Raw genomic sequence first — 20,645 nt, forward strand, 5'->3', positions numbered from 1 at the left:
AAATCAAAGGGGTGCTATTATCCTCTTCCATGTCTAGAACAACGAAATCAACGGGAAATATGAACTTATCTACTTTCACTAATACATCTTCAATAATACCTCTAGGAAATCTTATAGTTTTATCTGCCAATTGAATGCTCATCCTAGTTTGTTTATGTTTCCCAAGACCTAGTTGCTTAAACATTTTGTAAGACATGACGTTAATACTAGCCCCTAAATCAGCTAATGCATGACTTATATCTAAACTACCAATTAAGCAAGGAATTGTAAAACTCCTTGGATCTTTCAATTTGTGGGGTAGCTTATTCTGTAGAATAGTTGAGCAGACTGCGTTTAGCTCCACATGCGACACTTCATCCAACTTCTGCTTATTTACTAAAAGCTCTTTTAAAAATTTCATTGCATTCGATATCTACAACAGAGCTTCAATAAATGGTAAGTTAATATGTAATTTTTTCAAAAGTTTAAGGAATTTACCGAATTGTTTATCTGAGTGGTCTTTCCTTGTTGCATTAGGGTATGGGACATGAGGTTTATATTCTTCATTCACCATTTTGTTATGACTTACCTCACTTTTACCTTTGCTCACCTCAGTTTCTTGCATCAATTATGGCTCAGGCGCAATGAATCATTCCTTATCTTGAGTACTAATTGCGTTGAGGTGTTCCCTTGGGTTAGGTTCAGTATTACTTGGTAAGCTACCTTGTGGTCGTTCAGATATTAGTTCGTATAACTGGTCTAACTGAGTTTCGAGTCCTTGGATCGATGCTTGCTGATTTTTAAGTGCTATCTCAGTATTTTGGAAACGGGTTTCTAACACTAAGATGAATTTAGAGAGCATCCCCTCAAGGTTCAGTTTCTTCTCTTGTTGATTAGGTGGCTGTTGAAAATCCTAAGGATTTTGTGGCTTTTGATTCCCTTGACCACCCCATGAGAAATTTGGGTGATTCCTCCAACCTGCATTATAAGTATTACTGTATGGGTTATTTTGAGACCTAAAGTTATTGTTACCCATATAGTTGACTTGTTCCTCTTCGGTTGTAGGACTGAAGGATTAATATTTTGTATGTACACCTCCTCCACTTGAGTCACACCTCATTACTGGATGTACCTACGTAGAACCAAGTAAACCATCAATCTTTTTATTGAGAAGTTCTACCTGATTTGACAGCATAGGAATTGAGTCGACATTATAAACGCCTACTGTTTTTGTTGGCTTAGTCATCATGACTTGCCACTGATAGTTATTCAGTGATATTTCTTCAATGAATTCATAAGCCTCTTCAGGTGTTTTGCTGTTGATGGTTCCTCCAGCAGCTGCGTCAATCATCTGTCTTGTCGAGGGATTCACACCATTGTAGAACGTTTGAACTTACAGCCATAGAGGTAACCCATGGTGAGGGCACCTTCGCAATAGATCCTTGTATCTCTCCCATGCATCGTAAGTGTTTCTAAGTCCATCTGCACAAAAGAAGAGATATTATTACGTAACTTAGCCGTTTTAGCTGACGAAAAATATTTTAGTAAAAATTTTTCAATTATTTGTTCCCAAGTAGTGATAGACCCTTGTGGTAATGAGTTAAACCACTGTTTAGCTTTGTTTCTTAGTGAAAAATGAAATAACCGAAGGCGAATGGCATCATCAGAAACGCATTAATTTTGAAAGTGTAGCAAAACTCCAGAAAATTCGCCAAGTGAGTGTTGGGATCCTCATCCTGCAAACCATCAAACTGAACAAACTGCTGTATCATCTGAATTGTGTTAGGTTTTAGTTTAAAATTATTCACAGTAATAGCAGGTCTAACTATACTTGACTCAGTTCCTGTTAAAGAAGGTTTAGCATAGTCATACATAGTATGTGGAGCAGGATTTTGATTAGCCGCAATTGCAGGAGGTAGCTGATTGCCTTGCGGGTTGAGTATCGTCTTCTTGCTCGTTCTTCGTGTATCTTAAGCTTCATCTTATTTCTCTTTGGTTTCTACGAACTGTGCGATTGATTTCTTTGTCAAAAAGTAATGGTCCCGACGAGTTTCTTCTAGTCATAAACTATAAAAACCCACCAAGAGAAAGAAAAAGTAAATTAATTAGTAATAATAATAATAAAATTAAATTAAATTGCAAGAAAAATAAATGGCTAAAGTAATAAAAATTTAGCGTTTCTAATATCTTAGTTCCCCAAAAACGGCGCAAAAACTTGCTCACGAGTTTTCGTGATAGGTTTTAAATATTTATAATTACTCATTCTTGAACTAACTATTATCGCGATGTAGGCAAGTGTACCTATCGAATAGTAGTATAGTTTTAGCAAGACCGGATTGTCGAACCCAAAGGAACTAAAAGTACTAGTAGTGACTATCTTTTTATTATCTAGCCTAAGAATAAAAAGGTTTTGTTCTAATTGACTAATTATCTAAACTAAGAACGCACAGAGAAAAGAATTGGGGAATTGCTTTTGGGGAAATCGATTGACTTAAGACAATACCTAAGGAAAAATCCACCTAGACTTTACTTGTTATTCTGGCTCCGAATCGGACGATTTATTTATTCAACTTGTTCCGTAGAGATCCCTAAGTTATGTTATTATCCCTATTCAAGACTAATAATGTCTAATCCCTAGATTGAATAACCGAGACTTTTCTCTAATTAACACTCTAGGGTTGCATTAACTCGATCTATGGATCCCCTTATTAGGTTTCACCCTAATCTGGCAAAATCTTGTCACCCTATTTCTAGGCGCGCAATCAACTCCGCTTAATTATGACAAAAGTACTCTTAGACAAGGTCTATTCCTTCTCTGAATAAGAGCATGTCTTGAATCGGTATCCTGGGATATCAAAACAAGAATTAAGAACACATAATTAAGAACAAGTTAAATATTTATCATATGATTCAGAAAATAATAACAAGATTCGTCTTAGCTTTCATTCCCCTTAGGTATTTAGGGGTTTTAGTTCATAACTAAATAAGAAAACATATCAGAAAAATAAAGAATACAAAACATAAAGAAAACCCAAAACTCCTGAAGGGAAATTGAGGAGAGATCTTCAGTCTTGATGATGAACCCAGCTTCTGAGATGGATCAATCGGCTTCCTTGGAGTAATTCCTTACCCCCTATTCTCTGTCTCCCCTTTTCTTCCTCCTCTAGGGTGTATTTATAGGCTTTGGAATGCCTATGAGCCCTCAAAAGTGGCCTTTTCCGAATTGGACTCAACTTGGGCTCGGCAGGGACACGCCCGTGTGACACACCCGTGTGCGATTACTTTAGGCTGTGTTTGAGCCTGTTCGAATGGCACGGGCGTTTGCTACACCCGTGTGAGATGTGCTTCGATTATGCCAGATTGACACGGCCGTGTGGTCTGCCCGTGTAAGGAGGTCCAGGCCGTGTTGATTTTGTACTTTGGCCCATTTTCTCTGTTTTTGGCCCATTTCTCGTTCCTTTCGCTCTCCTATGCTCTCCTAAGTATAAAACATGAAATTAAAGCATTAGGAGCATCGAATTCACCAATTCTTATGGAAAATCATCCATAAAATACGTTAAACATGGGGTAAAAATATGTATAAATTACGGTTTATCACCGGGTGCTGGTCATGTACGTCATACCGGTGGCTGGGTTGTAACACCCCTTACCCGTATCCAACGCCGGGATAGGGTTTGAGGCATTACTAGACTTAAACGTAAATGAACATACAAAACTAAGCCATAAAATTTAGTTCAAATCAAATTCATTCACACATATGCAAATTGTCCCTTATATGGGTCTACAAGGCCCAAAACATACACCGGGAGTGGTTCAGGACTAAACCGATATCTTTAGAAAACTTTGGAAAAACATAGAAAGTTTTCCTACTTTGGAGAGTCACACGCCCGTGTGGGTATGCAGTGTGGCCACACACACCCGTGTGGCTTGGGACATGCCCGTGTAATTCTCTGACTATGATGTCATCACCCAAATAAGATAACACGGCTATGTCACACACCTGTGTGCTTAGGCTGTGTGGCGAATTAAATTCCAAAATTAAATGCAGACTCCACACGGTTTGGGCACACACCCATGTCCTGAGGCCATGTCTTCCACACGGCTGAGACACACGGCCGTGTCTCTACTCGTGTGTTTACTACTGAGTATTCTGTTTCACCTAATTAGGGTGCAGGGGACACACGGTCCAATAACACAACCATGGGGCAGACCGTGTGTCACACACGGCCTAGACAGATGCCCGTGTATCTACCCATATGGACAACTTTGAGGCTATTTTCCAAGCCATTTGTCACCCTTAAATGCTCACTCACTCATAAATTTTTGATGGCATGAAACATAGTATGTTTAGTCACTCAGATCCTTATAAACATGATTAATCCATGAGTTTGTAATGTCAACATATCACATATCTAAACCATCATGCTTTCATATGGCATTCCACACCAATTTCATATTTATTCATCATGATAAACCTACTTTCAATTTACTCAATTATACTCAATTATACCATAGCTTTGGTCATACTTATTAGCCACAATTCATTCATTAAACACATATGCCTTTTATCTCACATATCATCCACAAGCAACCATATCAAGCATAACTCATTGCATGCATGCATAACTAATTAGGGTTATAGCCCAAATAATCAACATGAACCATATCACATGGCCATATACAAAATGAATCAAATACTACTATAAGCCAACACATTTGGCTAAACCAATATGACATATAAGAAAAAAAAAGAGACCAAGTCTTTATACATGCCATACTCAAAATGTTGAGACTAACTATACCCAATTTTCCAATTGATAGTGTGATCGAAAACTTCAACGTCCTCTGATCCCCGAGCTACCTAGGCAACACTATAAGAAAAGGGAAAGGAAATGGGGTAAGCTTTAAAGCTTAGTAAACTCACATGCAAATAAAATGCAATTTAAACAAGCATTAATCATACATTTAACATAATGACATAATCTTGCATTTTACTATCAAGTACTTAAATTTATTCTTCATATATATATATATATATATATATATATATTCTTACCACAAGTTCATCATATCCCATAGTATTTTTAGGAGTTCGATGTACATACTTGTGCCCACTTGCACATAAAAACTTACTTTCTCGCCTTTGACATATTCATTAAGATTACACATTGAACTTCTCTTTGGACTACCTGTTGAACACTTGGAATACAATCGGATACATCGAAATCTCGCACTTAACTGCCCTATATGTAGCCAACGCTACCTCATATCACATATCACATGTTGCTCCCTTTTGAGCTACTCACGGGTCTGCTCACTCGAGCTGTCGATCGGGATGTAACTACACAGGCTGCTCACACAAGCTGTCAGGTATCTACAACACATGCCGGACTACCCAGCCACCAGTAGAACATACTAGACCAGTACCCGGAACCCCATAACATGTGTCACATATATCATGAGCTCAGACCACATAACTCATGAGCTCAAATCGCATAGTCCCTAGTGACATGTCACTTGTATCCTAAACTATTCCTAAGGTTCAAATAGGATTCTTCGATACCATATTTTCACCGAACTTGCTCTTAATGTCGATTTCAATATCCATAACACCACTTGCATACTCAGGGAATAATCAAAGCATAATTCATAATAAAATTTAAGCATTTAACACATGATACAACATCACATTAATTATATATGGACTTACCATACATGCAATATTAAAGCATTTAAAATATGGTACATATTGCATAATTTGCATATGAACTTACCTCGGTACAAAATGATAGAAACGAGCGTAATCCTCGTAAACCTTGTTTTTCCCCCAATCAAGACCCGAATCACGTTTTTCTTGATCTATAATGCAAAATTTAGCTTGCTCAATACACATATTGTTTGAATTGACCCATAATTCATACTTTTTTAAAATTACCTTTTTACCCCTAACTTTTCACTTATTTACACTTTAGTCTCTAGGCTCGTAAAATGAAATGCATGCATTTTCTTGGTTACCCAAGCCTAGCCGATTCATATTCTAACTCATATCAGCCCATATTTCTTATTAAATCACATTTCTACTACCCATCTTTACATCTTTTACAAATAAGACCTTTTTAGGTGTTTTCACTGAAAATCACTTTGTAAAAGATGTTACACTCACATCAAACTTGCATATCTTTCATTAAACATCAAAATACAAACATGTCACACATTGGTTAAATTCCAAACATGTACCCTAGCTCAAATAAATGGTAGAAATTGCTAGATCGGTTGATAACAACTTCAAAAATACAAATAACATTAAAAACGGGGCTAGGATGCACTTACTATTGAGTTTGAAAAGTTGAAAAACCCTTGCAAAATTTGGCTAGCACTTGGAGAAGATGAGCAAAATTTTTACTAATTTTTCCTTTTTTATTCTTTTATTAACCAAATGACCAAAATGCCCCTTTTTACTAAACTTTAAATTTTTGCCCATGCATGTCCATTTTCGTCCAAAATTACCTTTTAATTATAATATATAGCAATTTCATGCTAAAATATTCTATAACTCATATTTTGCAATTTATTCAATTTAATCTCTAACTTCAAATTGGACACTTTAAGCATAAAATTTCTTCATGAAAATTTTACTCAAACTTGTAATCATATCATGGACCATAAAATAGTTATAAAATAATTATTTCTATTTCAAATTTGTGGTCTCAAAACTACTATTCTGACTAGACCCTAATTCGGGATGTTACATGGGTAGTTCGACATGTGTTATGGATACCTGACAGCTCATGTGAGTAGCCCGTGTAGCTATGTCTTGACTGATAGCTTGTGTGAGCCAACCCGTGATTAGCTTGTGTACGAGCCTTATGTGTTATGAGATATAAAGTAGTATCGGTACATATGTGGCACTTATGTGCAAGATTTTTCGTGTATCCGATAGTATTCCAAGTATTCAACGGGTAATTCGAAGAGTATATCAAAGTTGACAAAGTACGCAACTATGTTATGAGTTGGTGCAGGTATGTATGTAAAACTCATGAGTATAGACTTTAGTATGAGATGAACTCTTGGTAAGAATGCTAATGAGTAAGTTATGCCTAAGATATATGATGATATTTATGTTAACTTATGTTGAGTAGTTATATGATTAATGTATGATTTATGTTGCTTATTATTTACATGCAAACTTACTAAGCTTTAAGGCTTACTCCCCTTTTCTTTCCATTCGTTATAGTGTCGCCAAGCTAGCTCAGGGATCGAGGAATATCGGAGCTCGATTCACACTATAAAATAATTGTTTTGGGTATATTTGCTTTCAATATTTTGAGTATGGCTTGTATAGGGACTTGGTCATTTTGTTATGTGTCATATTGGTTTAGCCAAATGTGTTGGCAATGTAATAGTTAACGATTCATTTTGTATATGGCCATTGGAAGTTGGCTAATATTAATCTTATTGGTTATTTGTATGTTAATGTTATAATGGTTATCATGAAGATGAAATTGGCATGAATGGAAAAAAAAGTATGTGATGTTTATGCATGATAGATGTTAGTATATACAAATGATGTATTGATATCTTTTGTGTGGCTGAATTGGTTGTATGTATATGCTTGGATTGGTGTTGTTTGTTGTTGTGTAGGTTGGTGCAAGTAAGAGTGAAAAAATGGCTTGGTAAATAGCCTTATTTTTGTCCATACGGGTAGAGACACGGCCGTGTGTCTCAACAGTGTAACAGACACGGCCTAGGGACATTGGCGCGTGTCCAAGGTGTGTGTCCAGGGTGTAATTAAATTCGCCACACGGCCTAGCTCATGGGCTTTTGACTTGGCTGTGTGACTTCCTTTGGTACATGACGTCATAAACAGAGAGTTACACAGGTTAGGGACACGGGCATGTGTGACCACACGGCCTACCCACACGGGCATGTCCCAAGCCACACAGGCGTGTGACCCTGTTTTGACGAAAATTTTTCTAAGTGTTTTAAATTTTTTTGAAAGTTCTCAGTTTAGTCTCGAACTGCTTCTAGTTTATGTTTTGGGCCTCGTAGGCCCATATTAGGGATGATATGGATGTATGCAAAAAATTTTAAAATTTGGGTGAAAATTCATGTCTCGATTTTGAATGTTTGTTTGTGTTTAAGTACGCTAATGCCTCGTACCTTGTTCTGGCGTCGAATATGGGTAAGGGGTGTTACATTTAGTGGTGTCAGAGCTATGGTTTAGTCAGTTCTCAGACTAAAGTAGTGTGTGTACGAGTCTAGCTATACATGCCATATATAAATTGTGATAGTGTGACGACTCCTGACAAATTTAAACTGTGCTTTCATATAGTAATGGATCCCGATCGAGCTGTGGCAGATGATGTAGAAAGTATTGCACCAGCTTCCACCCAAGGGACAGTTCCAGTTGAGAGTAGACCTATAACTGTGAGTTAGAAAGGAGAGGCTCAGGAAGCCTTCTTCCAAATGATGAGCGAGTGGTTCTCAGGGTTCATTCGAAGAAACTCGGCCACTCAACAACAACATGCTCCAGCTCCTCCTAATCCTCAACATGCCCCCATAGTGCCTTAAGGTATGGACTTTATGAGATTGAATAGAACCCCAGTTGATAGGATCAGAAAGCAAGGGGTTGAAAAATTTAGAGCAAATGTCGATGATGATCCCGAAAAAGCAGAATTTTGGCTCTAGAATTCTATTAGAGTATTTGATGAGTTATCTTGTACGCCCCATGAATGCTTGAATTATGCTATATCTTTACTGAGGGACACAGCATATCACTGGTGGAAGACACTAGTATCTGTGGTTCTAAGAGAGAGGGTTACATGGGAATTCTTTCAAGAGGAGTTCTAAAAGAAGTATATTAGTGAACATTTCATCGATCAAAAGCATAAAGAATTTCTTGAGCTAAAAAAGGGCCGCTTGTCAGTTGCTGAATATGAAAGAGAGTTTGTTCGGCTCAGCAATATGCTAGAGAGTGTGTTTCCTCTAAAGCTATTATGTGTAAAAGGTTTGAAGATGGCCTTAATGAAGACATCGAATTGCTAGTGGGTATTCTTGAACTGAAAGAATTTGTTGTGCTCGTAGATCAGACCTGTAAAATAGAGGAATTGACCAGAAAAAAGAGAAAAGCCGAGTCTAAGGCTAGAGATGCAAGAAAGAGGCTGATGGGTAAGTTGTTCCGATCTCAGTCTAAGAAATCTAGAGAGATATATTCTTGTTCTCGTGCTTCAGTTGGGTTCTCAAATAGAAATCGTTAGAATCAATATTCGGGTTATAAAGCTCAGACTACTTCTATTGTAAGCGTTGATAATAGATCTAGATGCCCACATTGTGGAAGATGTCACCCCTGTAAATACCGAATGAATGATCGAGCTTGTTTTAAGTGTGGCTCCCAAGATCACTTCATTAAAGATTGCCCTAAGATGACTAAAAAAGATAAGTTTCAAAGTACTAGGCCGAGTAATACTGCTTCTAGAGGGAGACCCCCAAGAAATATCGGGAATGGAGCTAGCAGCAAAAATGTGATGAAGGATTCAGCTGTAAGATCTGAAGCTCAAGCACCTGCTAAGGCCTATGCCATTCGTGCTTGCGAAGAAATGACATCTCCCGATGTTATCACTGGTACTTTTTCTCTTTATGAGACTACTATTATTGCTTTGATTGACCAAGGATCTACTGATTCATATGTATGCTTGAATTTGGTAATTAGTAAGAATATGCCTATTGAGTCTACAAAATTTATGATTAAGGTGTCAAACCCTTTAGGTAATCATGTATTAGTTGATAAAGTATGCGAGAAATGTCCTTTGTTGATTAGAGGTCACCATTTTTCGGCTGACTTGATGTTACTGCCGTTTGATGAATTTGATGTTATATTAGGTATGGATTGGTTGACTATGCATGATGCTATAGTAAATTATAGACAGAAATTCATTGAATTGAAATGTGAAACTAGTGAAATCCTTCGAGTTAAATCAGACGAGTCAGATAGATTCCCAATTGTGATTTTTTTGATGTCTGCTCAGAAATGTATAAGAAAAGGCTGTGAAGCCTATCTTGCCTATGTGTTGAATACAAAAGAATCTGAATTGAAAATTGAATTAGTTCCAATAGTGTGTGAATATTTAGATGTGTTCCCGAAAGAATTGCCAGGTTTGCCTTCGATTAGAGAAGTTGAGTTTTGTATTGATTTGGCCCCAGGTGTAACACCTCAAACCCGGCCTGGAAGTTTGGCTCGAATCTGGCGTGTCACATTGAAGTGTTTTTCGAAAACAATGTTTCCATTAAAAACCCTTCTTAATAATTAAAACTTATACCCTTTTTAAACCTTGTTAGAAAACCTCAAATTGAATAACATTCTTAACAACTTTGTAAAAATCTCGGCATTGCGGAAGCTTAATTTAAAACAATTGCGGTTACGTGATGTTTTGAACAACGATGAGTTGCTTTGGAAAACCGTGTTCTGATACTAGAAATTATAAGAACAATAAATAAAATTCCAAATTTAAAATCCAAAAAACTGCAACGGCTTTACTACAACCCACATAAAACATTTAAAAGTAATAATCAAAATTGTAACATAAACAGTGTGGCTTCCTCCGAGCCCCTCGCAGTCCCGATCCGTCTAAGGCTGGAAATTACTTGAAAAGTTAATAAAGCGGGTGAGTTTGAAAACTCAAGATGAAATCCTCGCTATAAAAGGAACATCGGTCATATAAAAGAATTAAAAGTCCGCCCTGACCTTACTTACGTTTCAATACCAATTGGGCCTTAGCCCATTATAACAGACAAGCAGATGGGCTTTAACCCATTACAAAATAAGAAACATTATCGAACTAGAATCGAATCGAATCGAATTAGGTGACGTAATCGTAATCGTAATCGTAATCGTAATCGTAACAAAATCAAAATCAGAATCAATATCAAGTAACAGAATCTAAAATCAGAATGTGAATGCAATCCCAACCCAAACCAGCCTATAACCAACGGCTACACTCCACCGTACCAGCCCTACACTCCATGTGGGAATAGCTCAACCCACCCAAATTTACACTCCACAGTTAAAAGCATTGTCGCTCGGTTATCGATATTGTGACAGAGTCACCAGATATAAATATTGTGGCAGAGCCACCAGAACATATATTTGTGGCATAGCCACCAGAAACAGATAATGTAGCAAAGCCACTTAACAGAATATGTGGCATAAAGCCATCGATAACTGCATTACGTTAGGCACATAGCCATCAACTAGAGTAACATAACCGGCACACAGCCCTAGGTAAATGTGATCGACACAGAGTCGTCAATAACCATATATTGGCACATAGCCTTAGGCAAATACGTTTGGCACACAACCATAATCAGGTTGGCACAGAGATATATGTAGGTTGACATGAAGCCATAATCAGAAGGCTTTAAGCCATCGGTAACTGTATCATGTTAGGCACATAGCCATCAGCGATGGTAATATAGTCGGCACATAGCCTCGGGTAAATATGTTCAGCACTCAGCCTTTGATCGGTCCACAGTCGTCTTGGGCGACCCGTGCGACCTTATCAAATCAGTACGAATATATGGCTCTTAAGCCTTCGGTGGATCCACAGTCGTCAAGCAACCATGCGATCCTAACAGATCAGATCTTCCTCCGTACAAAATCCCAACCCATGCAACATGTCATGTATGTAGAATGTCATGCCCATATTTGAATCAAACAATCACAGTCAAGTCATTCATATACCAACATATATTCACAATCAAATTCGTCAACCACACAGTCCAAGTTAGTCACTTGGCCACAAGGGCAAAACAGTCATTTAACACCTTAGGGGCAAAATGGTAATTTTACCCCACAAGGTGTCTCGGTAATTTTACCCTACAGGGGTATTTTAGTAATTCTACCCTACAAGGGTATTTTGGTAATTCTACCCTACAGGGGTATTGCGATACTTCTACCCTACAGGGTTATTTCGGTAATTCTATCCTACAGGGGTATTTCGGTAATTCTACCCTACAGGGGTATTTCGGTAATTTTACCTTACAGGGGTATTGCGATAATTCTACCTACTGTGGGGTATGCGATAATTCTACCCTATAGGGGTATTTCGGTAATTCTACCCTACAGGGGTATTTCAGTATTTCTACCCTACAAGGGTATTTCGGTAATTTTGTAAATCGAGGGTAAAACTATAATTCTGTAAATCAAGGGTACTTTGGTAATTTTACAAGTCGAGGGTATTTCAATAATTTTACAGGTCGAGGGTATTTCAATAATTTCACAAATCAGGGATATTTTGGTAATTTTACAAACTAGGGGTATTTTGATAATTTTACAAACTAGGGGTATTTTGGCAATTTTACAAACCAGGGGTATTTTGGTGATTTTATAAACAAAGGGTATTTTAGTAATTTTACAAACCAGGGGTATTTTGGTAATTTTGTAAACCAGGGGTATTTTGGTAATTTTATAAACCAAGGGTATTCTAGTAATTTTACAAACTAGGGGTATTTTGTTAATTTGGTAAACTAAAGTATTCTAAACAGGGATAACAATACGAATGGGCCTAAAGCCCTTTCTCATTTAAATGGGCGCACACGCTCTGTGGTCCTTTTAGCCCAAATCTAGCCACAGATATGAGATTCATCTAGCCTAGTCCAATATTTACTACACAATCAAACAACTTATCCAATTGGGCCGTAGGCCCATTGGGTATATATAGCTCCTTTCGCCCATCGCGTCCAAGTAGCCATCCTACACTAGAGTAGTGAGAAATACACACGATTGGAGACTGGAGTTAATCCATGCTCCGAGCACTCTTAGCCGACGCCCAACCCAAACGAGCACGCCATAAAGCGAAAGGATCACCAAGAAAGGTACCTTACTCTCCTCATGGTTCTCTCTATTTAAAGCCGACCAGCATCCACTCTTATGTTAGCTTCTCGATGTGGGATCCTCCATCATCGAGTTTAAATTCAACACCAACTCTTGCCGCCCTGTTAGCAAAATAAATGCTCTTTGCTTGCCATGGGATTCAACCCATGCCTCCCTTAAATGCTCCACACGCTACTTGCCACTAAGCCACAAGGTTTTTGTGTCACAGTTTCTCCAACAATATTCTTAAGGCCTACCTACTACACCTGTGGTTGATTCACCTTAAACCAAAATTTTGCTAGAGTCCGTGTTTGAACCGGGACTTCTCCAACACTTCTCAGCACACTTAACCACTAAAACAAGCCTTCATTAACAAAATTTTCATGCACAACAGAATATTATAAGTTGCCTTCAACCGCTCCCATGCTCAAGGCCCAAAACTTCTAGGCCCAAATTCAGGGTGTTACAACTGGGACTACACCAATATTGATAGCTCCGTATAGGATGGCCCCACCAAATTGAAGGAGTTGAAAACTCAGTTGCAAGAATTGAAAGATAAGGGTTTTGCGAGACCAAGTTATTCTTCCTGGGATGCACCGGTATTATTTGTAAAGAAAAAAGACAGATCTATGAGACTTTGCATCGATTATCAACAACTTAATAAAGTGACTATAAAGAACAAGTATCCCTTATCGAGAATTGATGACTTGTTTGATCAGCTGAAAGGGGCAACAGTGTTTTCAAAGATAGATTTGAGATCTGGATACTACCAGTTGCGAGTTAAAGTGTCAGATGTGCTAAAAACTGCTTTTAAGATAAGGTACGGGCACTATGAATTTCTTGTCATGCCTTTCAGACTAACAAATGCTCCTGCAATTTTTATAAACTTAATGAACCCAATTTTTCAACCATATTTAGATAAGTTTGTGGTTGTTTTCATTGACGACATGCTGACCTATTCTTGAGATGAGACAGAACATGCAGAGCACTTGAGAACTGTTTTGCACGCCTCGAGAGAAAAAAAGTACTATGTTAAGTTTAGTAAAAGTGAATTTTGGCTTTGAAAAGTCAAATTTTTGGGACACATTGTTTCAGGTGATGGTATTCGAGTTGATCCGAGCAAGATTTCTGCTATTGTTGAATGGAAACCACCAAAGAATGTATTCGAGGTTAGAAGCTTTTTGGGATTAGCCGGTTATTGCAGATAATTTGTTAAAGGATTTTCTATGATCGCTACTCTTATGACGAGATTGCTACAAAAGGATGTTAAGTTTGAATAGTCTGAAAAATGTCAGTAAAGTTTTGAAAAATTGAAGGCATTATTGACTGAGGCACCAGTTTTAGTACAACCTGAATCAGGGAAAGAGTTTGTAATTTATAGTGACGCATCGTTGAATGGATTAGGATGTGTGTTGATGCAAAAGGGCAAAGTGATAGCTTATGACTCAATACAGTTGAAACCGCACGAGAAGAACTGCCTGGCTCATGATTTAGAGTTGGCTGCCATTGTGTTTGCTTTGAAGATTTGGAGACATTATTTATAAGGTGAGAAATGTCACGTCTTTACCGATCATAAAAGTTTAAAGTATCTGATAACTCAAAAAGACCTAAATTTGCGACAGCGGAGATGGCTTGAGTTATTAAAAGACTATGAGCTTGTGATCAGTTACCATCCAGGAAAGATGAATGTTGTGACCAATGCTTTGACTAGGAAATCTTTATTTGCTTTGAGGGCCATGAATACATAGTTGAATTTATCTGATAATGGTTTGATTCTAACCGAGTTGAGAGCTAGAATGATATTTCTTCAGCAGATTTACGAAGCTCAAAAGTGTGACAGTAAGTTGTAAAATAAGAGAATTCAGTGTGAAACGGATGATGACACCAAATTTCAAATTAATTCCGATGATTGTTTGAGATTCCGAGGTAGGATATGTGTTCCTAAAGATACAGAGTTGATTGAGAAGATTCTTTATGAGGCACATAGTGGTTACAAAAATGTATTGTGATTTAAAGAAAATGTATTGGTGGTTAGGCATGATTTATTTCGAAATGCTTGATTTTTTGACAACTAAAGGCCGAACACTAAGTACCTTCGGGTTTACTTCAACCTGTGATGGTTCCCAAGTGGAAATGGGATAGAATTACCATGGATTTTGTGACAGGTTTACCTTTGACTCCGAAAAGAAGGATGCCGTTTAGGTTGTCGTGGACAGATTGAAGAAATGGGCTCATTTTATACTGGTACATACTGATTACTCACTTGATAAGCTTGTTGATTTGTACATTGCTGAAATTGTTAGACTTCATGGAGTACCTATTTCTATTATATCGGATAGAGATTCGAGGTTCACTTCGCGATTTTGGAAAAAGTTGCAAGAAGCTTTGGGTATGAAATTAAATTTTGTACAACTTTCCATCCACAAATCGAAGGTCAATCCGAGAGGGTAATTCAGATTTTAGAAGATATGCTCCGATGTTGTGCACTAGAATTCTAAGGTAGTTGGGAAAAATATCTACCGTTGGTTGAATTTGCCTACAATAATAGTTTTCGGTCGAGCATAAAAATGGCTCCTTATGAGGCATTGTATGGCCAAAAATGCTGAACTCTGTTGTACTGGACAGAGCTCAAAGAAAATCAGATTCACGGGGTTGACTTAGTTAGAGAAACTGAAGAAAAAGTAAGGGTGATTCGTGATTGTTTGAAAGCTACTTTAGATAGAGAAAGTCGTACGTGGATTTGAAAAGAAAAGAGATTGAATTTCAAATCGGTGATAAGGTATTTTTGAAAGTATCTCCATGGAAGACAATTCTAAAATTTGGCTGTAAAGGCAAGTAAAGTCCACAATTTATTGGGCCGTATGAGATTACCGAAAGAATAGGACTGGTAGCATATCGGTTAGTATTACCAACTGAGTTGGAGAGGATCCACAATATGTTTCATGTGTCAATGTTGCGTCGTTATAGATCAGACCCTTTGCATGTGATTTTACCAATAGAAGTTGAGATTCGTCCAGATATGACTTACGGTGAGGAACCGATCAACATATTAGCTTGAGAAGTAAATCAATTGAGAAATAAAAGTATAGCTTTTGTGAAAGTGTTGTGGCAAAGACACGGGGTTGAAGAGGCTACTTGGGAGCCTGAGGAAGTAATGTGAAACAGTACCCAAACCTATTTTCTGGTAAGATTTTCGGGGACGAAAATCCTTAAGGGGGGAGAGTTGTAACAGCCCAATTTTAGGGCTAGTCAGAACAGTGGTTCCAAGGCCACAAATCTGACATAGAAAAATCTATTTTTATTATATTTTTATGGTCTATAGTTTTATGGAACTATTCTGTGAAAATCTCGTTCGAAAATTTTGACGTTTGGGCACTCAATTTAGTCAAAAGGACTAAATCATAAAAAATGCAAAAGTTAAGTTCTACTTGTTAAAGGTGTCCAATTGCTATGAGATTTTAAATTAGAGGTCCTTAGTTGGTAATTATACCATTGGATAAGTTAGTGGGAAAAAATGGATATGAATAGATAAAATTTTAAAGTTATGCATTAAGGGCATTTTGATTATTTTGTAAATAAAAGCATAAAAAGGGAAAATAAAGTCAAAATTGGTGTCCATCTTCTTCCCCTTGGCCGAAGTTTTACAAGGAGACCATACCTATGGTTTCTTCAACTTTCAAGCTTGATTGTAAGTACATCCTTGTAACACCCCGAACCCGAGACCGTCGCCGGAGTCGAACACGAGGTGTTAACAGACTTCAACCCAATTATTGAGAGTTTCCAGACAAGCTGCCAATCTGTGTACTAGTCGCTCCAAAATTCATAACATGAGTTTTACAACTCAAAAATAAGTTTCGCAATTTTTCCCTGAAACTAAACTCATATTTCCATCTACATATATTTTTCTAGAATTTTTGGTCGAGCCAATTAGTACAGTTTATTAGTTAAAGTCTCCCCTGTTGCAGGGATCGACTACACTGACCTTTGTGCGTTACGAATTGGATATCTCCCTGTACAGGGCTTAAATACTGATGCCGTTTGTTTCTATAGAAACTAGACTCAGAGAGGAATCTACACATATATGGAATGACTCCTAATTATCTCTGGTTAATTTAAAATGATTTTCCAAAGTCGGGACAGGGGATCCAGAAACCGTTCTGGCCCTGTTTCACAAGAACTTTAATATCTGTTAACTTATAACTCATATGACCATTTCGTTTCTTCCGTATGAAAGTAGATTCATCAAGGTACATTTACATGATTTATTTACTATTTAATACCATTCCTACTATTTTTAGTGATTTTTCAATCTCACGTTACTGCTGCTGCCAGCACCTGTCACTAAAGCAACTATGCCTATTTCATGATTTCCTTTGATCTAACTAGTGATTCATCATACATGTCACAAATCATGATCATGACTAGCCATACCAGAGGCTAATCATCATCCAACATCTCCCTACTACACTATTGCCATAACATGCATTTTAACACCAAAATAATCAACCATGGCATAAGGCATGGAAATCAAATTACCAGGACTTGTGACTTAACATTGGAGAACTAAATCCAACCGAGCATTTATGCCATTTTCGCATGGCTAAAAGTTTACATACCAAAGTTCAACAAAGCATATTAGCCTATACATGCCAAAATGTTCTCCTAAACCGACTACACAAAAAATACCAAAAGTTGCTAGCCGTGTGATGACTCGATGACGCGATCACGAAGCGCGCAAAAAGGACGAGTCCGAGAAACCTAAAATGGCGACAAGCAAACACCGGGTGAGTATATAACTCAGTAAGCCATAAGCATTATATTGCCGTTCAGTAATAATATACCATAAAAGAAAATAATTAATGCGGGATTAAAATCCTCCATCCACACCCAAACGGTACTATAATTCTTTAGGCATTTCGGTTTGGTCTCATACCAAGCCCTACTTGATATTTCATACATTACGCCATATGACATTGCATGCATTTATTTCCGAGCATAATCACCACATAGATCAAGACTTACCAAACCAAAATTCCAAATATAAATAAAATGTCCATTCCTCATGAGCTCAAGGTGTTTACTCGTATCGCTGTCCATGATTGACTCGGTAAGGCCGCGCACATAGAACATGTATGTTTATTAGAGGATGTGCAATAAGCCCGCACACTTAGTGCTTAATAGTCGAACTCGCACACTTAGTGCTATATAATCAAACTTGCACACTTAGTGCTGTATAATTTGAACCCGCACACTTAGTGCCAATTTGTGATTATAAATGTTTACTCCCGCACACTTAGTGCCGAAACCGATCATTCAATACATCTCACCTCTTTTCTTTCAATTCAATATTTTTATCACCACATACATACATGTTTATATATATATATTCTACCATTCCATTCAGCATCATTACTTGGACATTACGACCCTTTAAATTAGTACAAAATAAGTGCTTAATGACTTACCTTATATCGGATGAAATGATTCCCAATCTACTACTCGATTATCTTTGCTTTGCCTTTGCTTGGTTCTCCTCTTTGATGTCTTGATCTAAAATGAATACATTTAGTAGTTTAATCTTCTTGCTGGATTTTTATGTGTATAATTTAATGGTTTTCACCCCATTTCACAACTATCTTTGTTCAAAATATCAAAATCTCAACCACCATTTGTTTAATGCTTCAAGGCCGAATGCATGGTCACCATTAAGCTAATCTAGTCTCAAGTATTTTAATCCTAACATACAACATCATGAATCAACTCAACCTTATAAGCCAATATTACTCCTACAATCGATTGTAAGGAGTTAACAAAGAAAATATATTTTCACAAACATATACACCCATATGGCCGATTTTACCAAATCAAATTTAACCTTACTTATCTCAAATTTTCATTTCATACTATCATCCCCATGACATAGCAAGGTTTTGAGTCATGGACTAATTAGAACTAAAACTAGCAACTAAGAACATGCATGAATCTCATGGCACCATATCAAACATACCTTAATCTAGATACAAGAATGGCCAACCTATTCCAAACCAACCATGAGCAAGGACCCCTTTCTTCTCCCTTGAGATTTTCGGCCAAAAGGATGAAAAAAAGATGAACAAAGCTTCTTTTTTTTTGTTTTTCTTTCTCACTTGCACGGCAATGGGGAGGGGAGGGGAAAGCCTTCACACACACACTTTATTTTTCATTTTTTTTATTACTCATGCACCTTATTTTATTTATTTCAACATAAAACACTCACCTAACATGTTTCATGACATGTCTTGCCCATGCTTCCTTGTCATGGCCGGCCACTAGCACTTGGGGGGGGATTTTGACATGCAAGTCCTCCCTTTCGACTACATGTACTATTAGGTCCTTATAGATTAGCCTATCATTTTTCAAAAGTGTCATACAAGTCCTACTAACTGAATTCACATGCAATCGACTAAACCGAAGCTTGAAATTTTCACACATTCGTAAATACATATTCTAGACAATAAATATTACGTTCAAACATTTCGGTGACTCGGTTTAGTGGTCCCGAAACCACTTCCCGACTAGGGTCAATTTTGGGCTGTCACAACTCTCCCCCACTTAAGGAATTTTCGTCCCCGAAAATCTTACCGGTAAACAGGTTTGGGTAACGCTCTTTCATAGAATTCTCGGGTTCCCAAGTAGCTTCTTCCATCCCGTGTTTGAGCCATAACACTTTTACTAACGGAACCCTTTTGTTTCGCAACTCCTTCACTTCACGAGCTAGGATACGAATCGGTTCTTCTTCATAACTCATATCGGCTTGAATTTCAATCTCGGAGGGGTTTATTACATGCGAAGGATCGGATCAGTAACGTCGAAGCATCGAAACATGGAAAACGTTGTGGATCCTTTCGAGTTCAGGGGGTAAAAGCAACCTATACGCTACTGGGCCGACTCGTTCGGAGATCTCATATGGCCCAATGAATCTCGGACTCAATTTGCCCTTACGGCCAAATCTGAGTATCTTTTTCCAGGGTGATACCTTAAGAAACACTGCTCCCACCGATACTCAATATCTCTTCGTTTTAAATCCGCGACGACTTCGACGATCGATCCGATGTCGGACTCTCACGAATTATACTTACTTTACATTCAGCATCTTTAATCAAATCCACTCGAAAATTTTACTTTCACCGAGCTCGGTCCAAAACAATGGTGTACGGCATTTTCGACCATACAAAGCCTCGTAAGGCGCCATCTTAATGCTTGACTGAAAACTATTGTTGTAAGCGAATTCAATCAAGGGTAAATACCGTTCCCATGAACCACTAAACTCGAGGATGCAACATCTCAACATATCCTCAAGTATCTGAATTATCCGCCGGATTGACCATCGGTTTGGGGATGAAAAGCGGTGCTAAAATGCAGCTTGGTACCCAAAGCTTCTTGCAATTTCTTCCAAAATCGTGAGGTGAATCTCGGATCTCTCGTCTCGACACAATAGAAATCGGTACCGTGTAATCTCACAACTGAGAAACATACAATTCAGCTAGCTTATCCAATGAAAATCCGTGACGACGGGGATAAAGTGAGCCAACTTAGTCAATCTATCAACGACGACCCAAATTGCATCTTTCTTGCTTGCCGAAACATCGGCAAGCCAGATACAAAATCCATCGTGACTCGTTCCCATTTCCATTCAGGTATCATGATTGGCTGTAGCAAACCCGTGGGCACTTGATGTTTTGCCTTTACTTGCTGACATACTAAGCACTTCGAAACAAAGTTGGAAATGTCTCGTTTCATACCATGCCACCAAAACTGG

At 37.8% G+C, this 20,645-nt stretch overlaps 1 non-coding gene across 1 annotated transcript; it reads left to right on the top strand.

The window, feature by feature from the left end:
• Positions 1-1,388: 1,388 nt before the first annotated feature.
• Positions 1,389-1,494, top strand: LOC128284448 (small nucleolar RNA R71). The gene has a single exon (XR_008274874.1). It is a non-coding gene; the product is annotated as a small nucleolar RNA R71 (small nucleolar RNA).
• The last annotated feature ends 19,151 nt before the right edge of the window (positions 1,495-20,645 follow it).

This window comes from Gossypium arboreum, chromosome 11 (genome assembly GCF_025698485.1).
Source record: "Gossypium arboreum isolate Shixiya-1 chromosome 11, ASM2569848v2, whole genome shotgun sequence".
In the NCBI taxonomy this organism is placed as follows: domain Eukaryota; kingdom Viridiplantae; phylum Streptophyta; class Magnoliopsida; order Malvales; family Malvaceae; genus Gossypium; species Gossypium arboreum.